This window comes from Delphinapterus leucas, unplaced genomic scaffold (genome assembly GCF_059928025.1).
Source record: "Delphinapterus leucas isolate spDelLeu-1000000601 "Yukka" unplaced genomic scaffold, BTC_Dleu_Yukka2 spDelLeu_asBTCV2_sq67, whole genome shotgun sequence".
In the NCBI taxonomy this organism is placed as follows: domain Eukaryota; kingdom Metazoa; phylum Chordata; class Mammalia; order Artiodactyla; family Monodontidae; genus Delphinapterus; species Delphinapterus leucas.
In genome coordinates this window covers 1592501-1602500 of record NW_028322276.1, presented here as the reverse complement: position 1 = coordinate 1602500, position 10000 = coordinate 1592501, and positions in this window count along the sequence as shown.

The following is a 10000-nucleotide window of genomic DNA, read 5'->3' as shown; positions in this document are numbered from 1 at the left end:
ATCTTTTACTCCCGAGAGCCTCTTGTATGTGTGGGGTGTGTGTGTGTGTGTGTGTGTGTGTGTGTGTGTGTGTGTGTGTGTGTGTGTGTGTGTGTGTGCGGGGGCGGTGTGTGTGTGGGTGCGTGTGGGCGGGTGTGCGGGTGTGTGTCTGAGACTCAGGCCCCCAGGGCCTCTGTTCTTTAGCTGGCAGGGCCTGTTTGGCCCTAGGCCACTCCCCAGTCCTTTACCAAAATGTCTGTAGGTCTGTCTCATGCGTACGTACGTACGTACGTACGTACCTACATACATACATACATACCTACCTACCTAGAGATCGACATGACCAGAGATTTCATAGCTTTCACTTAAAAACTTTTAGTCAGCCACGAAGCAGGTAGTACAATCGAAAATTCGCTCTCTTGCTTAGTCATAAAGAACCGTTGGAATAGGTGACGTTTACTTCCTCCGATGGCTAAGGCTTTTTATTATCTGTGGGGAAAGACTTTTAAGATTCGTGTTGGTCCCGAAGGAGACGGCGAATTAGTGTTTGGGTGAGGGAGCCCTTCCACCCGTTTGTATTCTTAAAGAGACCACTTCCCCCTCCCCTCCCCCGTTGTTAGCTTTTGGGTCTTTTGTTCGTTTGTTTCCGTTTTTGTTTTTCTGTTTTTTCTCTTTCTTTTTTTTTTTTTTTTTCCTTCCCTTTGGTTTCAGGTTCTACCTCATCCAGCCCACTGGCCTTAGTCTCAGTCAGGCCATCGCAGGCTGTGTTCACATTTCGGAGGCGGTAGAGATGTGCAAGATCAAGACAGTTCACCCAGAGAACTGGGCGGCGGGTGCCTTGCTGACATCGAAAAACTGATCTGCTCATCATGAAGCTCCATTTCCCCTCCTCGTCCTCCTCGTCCTCCTCGTCCTCCTCCTCCACCCCGTCCCCGTCCTCGTCCTCCTCGTCCTCGTCTTCCTCCTCGTCCTCGTCCTCCTCCTCGTCCTCGTCCTCCTCCTCCACCTCGTCCCCGTCCTCGTCCTCCTCCTCGTCCTCCTCCTCCTCGTCCTCCTCCTCCACCTCGTCCCCATCCTCGTCCTCCTCGTCCTCGTCTTCCTCCTCGTCCTCCTCCTCCTCCTCCTCCTCCTCCTCCTCGTCCTCCTCCTCGTCCTCCTCCTCCACCTCGTCCCCGTCCTCGTCCTCCTCCTCCTCCTCCTCCTCGTCCTCCCACTCCGCCTCCCACTCCTCCTCCTCCTCCTCCTCCTCCTCCTCCTCTTCCTGTGTGCTGCTCTCTGTCAAGGAGAAGATTTCCAACTCAAATGCAGACCAGAAGATTTCTAGGTTCCAAAACTTCAGGGTTCCATGGATCATGGTGTCCAAAATCTGCACAGGGCCTTCAATAACGGCCCTCGTTCTCAGCGCACACAAGTCAACCCCAGACCAAGGCACCCTAAGGGCAAAAACCCTCTAAGGTTTCTCCCATTAGACCCCGAACATCAGCACACACCCCCTCCCCCGGTCTCTATTTCGTATCGCGTGCGCTCAGACAGACGGCAAACACATCGATCGATCATTTTCCTTTAGCGTGTTTCATGAACGTTGCACTGGCCGAAGAAACCTAGGTGTGTAAAAGCTCATCCCTGTGTAAAAGGCTTCGGCTTCTCAGTGAAGGCGTCGAGCCAAGGGACCCAGGCCCCTCTGTCAACTTTTCACTGGATTCATTGGCCTCACTGTTGTCCCAAGCGACGGCTGGTCAGATTTCTCATGGTCATTTTTTGCCTTCTGGCTTTAGAAAGGGTCTTCAACTGGGGTAAAAAGAGCAGGCTTGTTTGGGGCGCTTTCATGGTGGGGAGGAGGGCGTGGTGGCCCGTAGAGGTAGGTCCCTTGGATTCACCCAGTCTCAGGTAGTGCCCTATGCAAAACGTTTCTTCTCGTACCATCAGGGTCCTACCTTTGGAGAGTTTCCCTGCCTTAAACGTCCTCTGCCCTCCGCCTATTCATCCACCATCCACCCACCACCACCCCGCTGACCTGTTCATCCCGTCCATGGTTTTTCTCTTCCGAGAAAGAAGGTTACCTATGGCTCGTCCCCAGGCTATGTATGTGTCCATTCACCTCCTGAAAGACATGCCTCGGTCACCTCCGAGAGAGTTCTTGGCAGTGAGGAATAAAACCGCCACCGTCAAGGTCCGCGTGCAGGTTTCTGCGTGGACCTCAGCCTTTCGACTCCCCGCGTCACCTCGGGTCCATTCATAGCAAGGAGTCCCCCGAGGGCCGCGTCTTACGGTGAGAGTGTGTTTGGCTGTGAAAAACACCACCCCTGTACCCAGAGTTCCCAAAAGCGGGGGGGGGGGGGGGCGGGGGCTGGGGTGGGGGTCGGGGTGGAGCTGAGGGCACGGCACGTCAGCATACCGAAGCGTCCGGAACCCCGAGGAGGCGGGCAAGGAAGGGAGGTGTCCCCGGGACAAAACCTTCCCTCCCCCGTCCTTAGGGTCGATGGCCGGGCCTGAGAATGCCATGGGCACGAGACGGATTTGTGAAACCAGAATTCCAAGAGAGGGGACCTGGCTGGCTGAGACCCCAAAATGAGTTTCTTTGGGGTTCGTTAGGGCGGCAGGCCAGGAGACACCCACCGTGTTCCACCCGACTCCCAAATGGGGCGAGTTTATCGAAGAGAAAAAAAAACAAAGCCAAACCAAAAGGAAACACACACGCAAACAGAAACCCCACCAAAACACACACACACACACACACACACACACACACACACGCGCGCGCGCGCGCGCGCGCGCGCACACACCACAATTCTGGGTGCGCTATCTCCTGTCCATGATTTCCCGTGCCTTTTGGGCATGGCCGATAGAGATGGACATGAAACGGCAGGACAGCAAGCTGGCATCCATCTCGGCCGGCCTAGAGAAGTTTCCCGAGTGAAATATCAGAACCAGGGCCGGGGGGGGGGGGGGGGGGCGCAGAGAGAGGCGGGGGAGGGGGGCCCACGTGACCTGGGAGAGAAGCGGGGGCAGGGGGGCGCTGACCGACCTCGGTTCACCCCGTCCCCCTCCGGCCGGCCGAGAACCTGCCTTCGCTTCCTGCCCTCAGATGTGTGAGAGGAGGATGTTTCTTTCCAATAAATACCAACATATCATTTCAGCCTGTTTGTGTGCTTCTTTTTGTGTGTTCGTTTTCTGGACGAGGCCAAAGAACACTTCCAGTGAGTGGAGGCGTGTGTACAAAGGAGGATCTGACAGGACGGGAGGGTGCGGGTCAGTCCATGTGCCAAGAAATCCAGAGAATCTGTCGCAGCTGAGACTCGGGCCTTTTGCAGAAATAGGCCAAGAGGGTTCAGATTGGATCCTTCACTGCCAAAATAGTCATCACAGCGGTTTCCGGGAAGGGATTGTGTTGCAGGAGCCAGCGTGGTGGCCCTCAGGCCTCAGGCCTCAGCCCGGCAGGCAGGCAGTCAGCAGCTATTGTCTGTTGGTCCCGCCCCCACCCCCACCCCCACCCCCACCCCCGTTCCTTCTCCAGAGCTCCTTCCTAAGTCCCCTGGACTGACCTTTGCCAGGAGCGGGGGAGGGGAGGTCCGGACGATTCATTCGGCAGGGCCTCGTTCAATCGCTCCATTCAAATGCAGAAAGCTCTCCGGTCAAGTCGGAGCCTTTGACTTTGCCTCGAGCTTCTCTTTAATGAATGGCTTTGTCTTTTTTCTTTCCCCAATTTCCCCACCCTTAGGCTGCCCCCTCCAAACTGCAGGGAGGGAAGGAGGGAGAGAGGTAAGGGACGGGAGGAGGTTGTGTGAGAAACAGGCCTTTTTTCCAAGCAAAAGGTGTCCCCTCCTTTTCCTAACCCAGGAAACCCCACTACGCCATTTGAGAATCATGGACATGCATGGAAGCAGATGTCTTCACTTGAGATCTTCCTCCGCAGGAGGACAGAAAGGAGGGCCAGTTTGTCCCTCTTGTGCTGGCCGGTTCTTAAGTCACTTGAATTCAACATAATCAATAGAGCATGGAGGCACATTTTGGGGCGGCCTACTCTGGAGCCCAACAGTTCCCTCCTCTGAAAGTTCCTTGGAACATATTAAAGCTGAGCTGGTGACTCGTGTGGGTAGGTGTGAGTGTGTGTGTGTGTGTGTGTGTGTGTGTGTGTGTGTGTGTGTGAAGGAGATTTCTAGATGTCAGGGTCGAAGCAACTTTAGAAGTCTGAAACACCTCTGATGATGTCGTCGGGTGTTTGGTTCAAATCTCGGAGTGGCTCTCAAAGAAACAGGCACGAGGATTGTTTCCATAGGAGCCGTTGTGGCCGTTTCGTCAAGTTCTCTAGCTTCCGTTTGCAGGGCTTCAGGCAAAGGGCCATTTTAGTTCTCAGTGAGGCCAAGTCAAAAGGGTGGGAGAAAATGGCAAACGTTCATGGAGAGAGTCGTAGCCAGATATTGGAGAGAACTCAAAAAACTTCGGGAGGCAGCCCAGTTTTCAGGTTAAGAACAACACCCTAAGGGAAACGAGTAGCTCCAGAACTTCATATCCACAAGTGAGTATCCCCGTTTTATGGAAACATAATTTTGGCCTCCAAGTAACGTATGCAAATAACTCTGTTGCCAAGGAAATAAGAAGACTCACTGAGAGTTTCTGAATAAAGGAAGGTAGGGAGAAAAAGGCCAGTGGTTCCATCCTGCTGACAGAGGTCTAAGTTACCAAATGGATGTCCATCTTTAAAAAGAAAATTGGGTTTTGTTTGTTTGTTTTTGTTTTTCCTTGTATCTGGAAAACAGAAGATTTAAGAATCAGTCCTAATCCCTCTGTCTCTCTGTCTCTCTGTCTCTGTCTCTCTGTCTCTCTGTCTCCCTCCCCCTCCCTCTCCCCCCCTCCATATATATATACATATATATACACATATATATACATATATATACATATACACATACATATATATATACATACACATACGTGTGTGTGTGTGTATACATATACGTATGTGTATATATATACGTATATATATATACATACATATATACACACACACACACACACACACACACACACATATATATATATATATATATATATATATATATATATATATATATATACGGGTATTTTATACAGGTTTCGTTTTTCAGATTCTTTTCTCTCATAGGCTTATTACAAAGTATTGAGTAGAGTTTCCCGTGCTATACAGTAGGAGGCGCTTGCTTGCTGATTACCGATTTTATGTACAGTAATGTGTATATGTTCATCCCAACCCCCTGAGTTATCCCCCCGCTTCCCCAATCCGTCCTACTTTACACAAGCAGTCATACACATTATCATCCTATTCATCAGTTCATTCAACCCCGTGTAAGTCATCGTTGTTCTTCTTGGAGTCCAGTCTTTCCATCGGTTCTGCCGACCTTGCCTGATGATCGAGCGTGACTGGACGAGTGACGGTTCCAAAAAGTTTGCAAGAGCTTCTGTGAAGGACTGTAGGATTTGCCCGGCGAAGCGGGTGCCGTGATCTGATCACAGGGGAGGCTGTGGAAGGTAGACCCCAAGTGGCAAACACATTTTGTTTTTTTAACAGTCTCTGTGCCACGGTGAGGGCATCAGTCTTGCAGTGAGTGAGGGAAGACTTCAACCCACACGGAAGACATACCTACGGCCACAAGAATGTTTGGATGACCCCTACTAAGTGGCAGTGGAATGAAGTCCAGTGGCTGGGGTTCAGAGGGTCCAGAGAGGGGAGGTTTTCTTTCCAGAGGGAAAAATAATTTTCCCCCCCAGGGTTACAAGCATGACAGGTCAGACGTTGCCGGTAGACTGTAGAAATCTTCCCGCCAATGTCTATGTACAATTGGAGTCATCTTCAAGGCACCATGGGTGGGTGAAGGAATGCAAGGTGGGGGGGGGGGGGAGGTTGGTCAGGGAGTAACCAACCGGCCGCCGGGCCGCCGTCTCCCGTCTGCCATAGCCCCGTCCGGCTGTTGACAGGACAGAATGGACTTGATCCACGTGTGCCCCGCCTCCCCCACCACCTTTCAACAGGCTGTTGCTGCTGTCTTGGCATGAAAGTCGGTTAGAACATCTCCCTGATACTGGGTTCGGTCCCTTTCGTGTGAGCCTCCATTTTGACGACGACAGACAACCCTTTATGCCAGGGCAGAGAAGACTTCCAGGAAGAAACATCCCATCATTTCTGGAACAGTTAGAACACATCGGTGTACAGACACAAGCCAAAGAAGACTTCACGTTGTTCCTTCCTCTTTGACAACGCTTCCCGTGTCATCGAACCTCTCCAAGAAACGTACTCAGTTTCACCTCTCTCATTTCTCAGGAGAGAGAACACATTTTGGGGCTATTTCGAGGGCCCTCTCCTCCTGCATCCTAACTCAAAGTGCGTTCTAAGTCCAAAGGACTTCACCTGTCCTTCAATTTAGGGGCAAGTGTGTCCAAAATATCCAAAAGGTTGTAAAGCACTTAATCGGATATAGGTCACTGTGAAACAGTGCTTCGCTAGCCATGTCACCAACATCCCAAGGAGAGACTTGCTAGGCAGAGAGAGAAGCTTCTTCGTCAGTTCTGAGCCACACCTGGTTCTTTGAATCTCGAGAGGACTAAGCTGATGTGAGTCCTCCGAGACCTGATAACGGCAACCTAGAAAATAAGTGATGACTTCTGACAAGGCATAAGCTTTTCTTTCTTGCTTCCTTTTCCTTCCTTCCTCCCTCCCTCCCTCCCTCCCTCCCTCCCTCCCTCCCTTCTTTCCTTCCTTCCTTCCTCCCTCCCTTCTTTCCTTCCTTCCTTCCTTCCTTCCTTCCTTCCTTCCTTCCTTCCTTCCTTCCTTCCTTCCTTCCTTCCCTCCCTCCCTCCCTCCCTCCCTCCCTCCCTCCCTCCCTCCCTCCTTAAAGATAAAGGAAGAAACCTTTCCTAATCTAATCTAATCTCTCATGATGGACAGAGCAGACTGATGAAAGAAAAACCCAAACCCTAAACCCAAACCTTGTCCTTTTAACACAGAGAGACAACTAAATTCTATTTTTGCACTTGTTTCACGTTGATACGAAAACTCATTTCTGTCTTTGAATCCATCCTCATCTTATCCAGTCAGTCCTGACCACGGATCCGATTCCTTTCTAAAGACCGTTTTCTTCACACACGTCTTCCAATTGTCTGTGCCCATTTTTAGCCTGTCCCTTGTTTTCTTTCTTTTCCATTGAGAAAAGACCACCTTTAGGACTAAAATCTCTTTTCTCCTTCCCCCACACATTATCTGCATATCTTCTACTTTGCCTCCCCACTCCCCCAAAAAAGTCCTCTTCCTACCATGAGGATGGCGACATCAGGTAGCTTGGACCACGCACGTTCCGTTCCTTCTTTAGAATGCCTCGTCCTTGGACACTGTCTGTGTTTTTTGTTTTTTGTTTTTTTTTCTTCAGTCAGTCAGTGCAAGTAAGGAAGCCAACCACAGTGAACAGTGTGAACATGGAATACTTTGTAGAAGTCTAGGCTCCTACCGAGTACACTCTCTCCCTAAAGCACAAGATCTATCTAGGCACGGAACCAAACTTGCTCAGTCTCTCCTCCGTAAAAGGTCCAAAGCAGGGAGACCCTTAGACTCGTGGAGCCACGAACATTTCAGTATTTTATCTTATGTGGAGATGATGTAGACGCTCGCTGAGATTTCACCCTGTCATGGCACTTAGCCAACCTCTAAGCCTAGAGATGACCAGAGATGTTGGAAAGTCTTGAAGTCGGCCTATGGAAAACAATCATGGGGGGGGGGGGGGGAAGTTCCCCTTAAACATTCTTATCTCGTTAACGTCTGTGCCCTCTATTTGTTATGAGCAGTCCTACTTAGACGATTCGTGAACATTTCACGAGACGTGAGGGCGGTTCAGTTCGTCATGATCTCTACACCTCTACACCGCCCCCCTCCCCTTTCACGTGAGAGATTTTCTTCCTGATTTCAGAGGGGAGAAGTAAAAGAGAGTCAGTGTCCCTCTCGTGGTGTTGTCAGTCTAATTCCAAAACATCTCTATGCCACGGAGGCACATTTGGGGGCGGCCTACTCAGGGCCCCAAGACTTTCAAAGTCAAACTCAAGGAGGGCGTAAATGTACTTCATGCCACCGAACCCGAACTGGTGAACCTGATGGCTTACTAGGAGATGATGTGTCATCGGCCCACCAATTTAAGACACAGAACCAAACACCCTCTCCTCGATGACTCGGAGCAAGTGAGTTCCTGGGGGTGGGGTGGGGTGGGGTGGGGTGGGGTGGGGTGGGGTGGGGTGGGGAGGGGAGGGGAGGGGAGGGTGTCTGTCGGAGAGGGTCCTCTGCTCCAGGTGGGTCAATAAGCACTGCACATGACAGTAGGTGTTCATGGTGTTCCTGGGAAGGAAAGGCAGGGAGAATTTTTATTTTGAAAAGCTTATCTTCTCACAGCATCGACACTATGAACGATGATGCAACTTCACTGGGGGCGTGCGGGGGCAGTGAAGGCCAGGGAGCCTGGCAACATAGAAGAGCCACGGAGGCTGGCTGTGTGTGACCCCAAGGATGTCCGGCGACTCCTCTCACTTGGGGTGGGGGGTGGGGGGCGGGGGTGGAAGCAGGGGCGAGATTCCTGTGTGTCTGTCTGCATTCATCAGTCGTGGGAGAGGAAAAACGATGTTTCCTCAACGATCCTTCTGAGTTCTTGCCTGAGAGGCCCCTGTCCCCAAAAGACAGCTCGAGAAGAGAGCAACCCACGGCTGAGGAACGCGTGCACTGTGACCCCCGCGCAGGAGAAGCCCAAGCCAGGAGTCACTCGAAACGGCGGGCTCTGAGCTTGAGCTTGAGCTTGAGCTTCTTCTCAAGGCAGATTTTGGTCCTCCTTTCAGGTCAGGAAGAAGAGGGAGAGGCAGAGCGGCAGAGCGTCCTCGTCGCCCACCCGTCGTTTCTGAAGCGCCTTAAATTCGCACGCATCTGTGTGCCAAAGCGGTCCATTTCGGGGTGCCCGATTCCGGTTCCCTCCGCGCACGGAGAAAAATGTTCTGTCCCGATTCACTGAAATGCTCCCAAAGGGCCTTGGTGTGAGGCAGTGGACCTATGCCCATCCTGCCTCCATGGCCTGCCAAAGGCAATGCAGCTATCCCCGTGGAAGGGGGATCCGGTAGCATGCGACCATCTGTCCAACATCCCTTCCGTCTCCATGAGTTCTCATGGAAAATGAGGATGCCACATGACGGGGGATGGGGGGGAGTGGGGATGGGTGAGGGAGAGGGAGACAGAAAAGGAGGAAGGGAGAAAGTGGGGGAGAGGCCGGGAGGGGGAGAGAGAGAAGAGGGAGGGGGGGAGGGAGGGAGGGAGGGAGGGAGGGAGGGAGGGAGGGAGGGAGGGAGAGACAGGGAGGGAGAGACGGGGGGCTGGGGTGGAGAGAGAGACAGAGAGACAGAGACAGAGAGAGACAGAGACGGAGAGGCAGAGAGACAGAGAGGGAGACAGAAAGAGAGGAGGCGGGAAGAAAGAGATAAAGTGGGGAAGAGCAGGGGTGGGGGAGAGCCAGAGAGAGAGAGGGAGGGAGGGAGGGAGGGAGGGAGGGAGGGAGGGAGGGAGGGAGGGGGGAGGGAGGGAGGGAGGGAGGGAGGGAGGGAGGGAGGGAGGGAGGGAGAGAGACAGAGAGAGAGACAGAGACAGAGAGAGAGAGAGAGAGAGAGAGAGAGAGAGAGAGAGAGAGAGAGAGAGAGAGACACACACACACACACACACCGGGAGAAAGAAAGAGACAGAGAGCCAGCGGCAGAGACAGAGACAGAGGCAGGGAGTGAGCGACAGGGAGCCAGGTAAAGGACACTGTGCTTGGGTATCTTCTGAGTGTTCGCACGTGTTTTCTGAGCTATGGAGATCAAGATCAGTCCGATGAGAAGAAGGGAGTCTGCCAGCCCCACCCAGCACTTCTTGTCTTTTTGCAGAGATGAGAGTTAGATTCTAAGTTCGGGGCCCCCAGTGAGGGAAGCCGTCCCTTGTGTTCTGCCCGTGACCCTGATCGGGGTGGATGGAGGACGAGGCGACGTGGTTGGG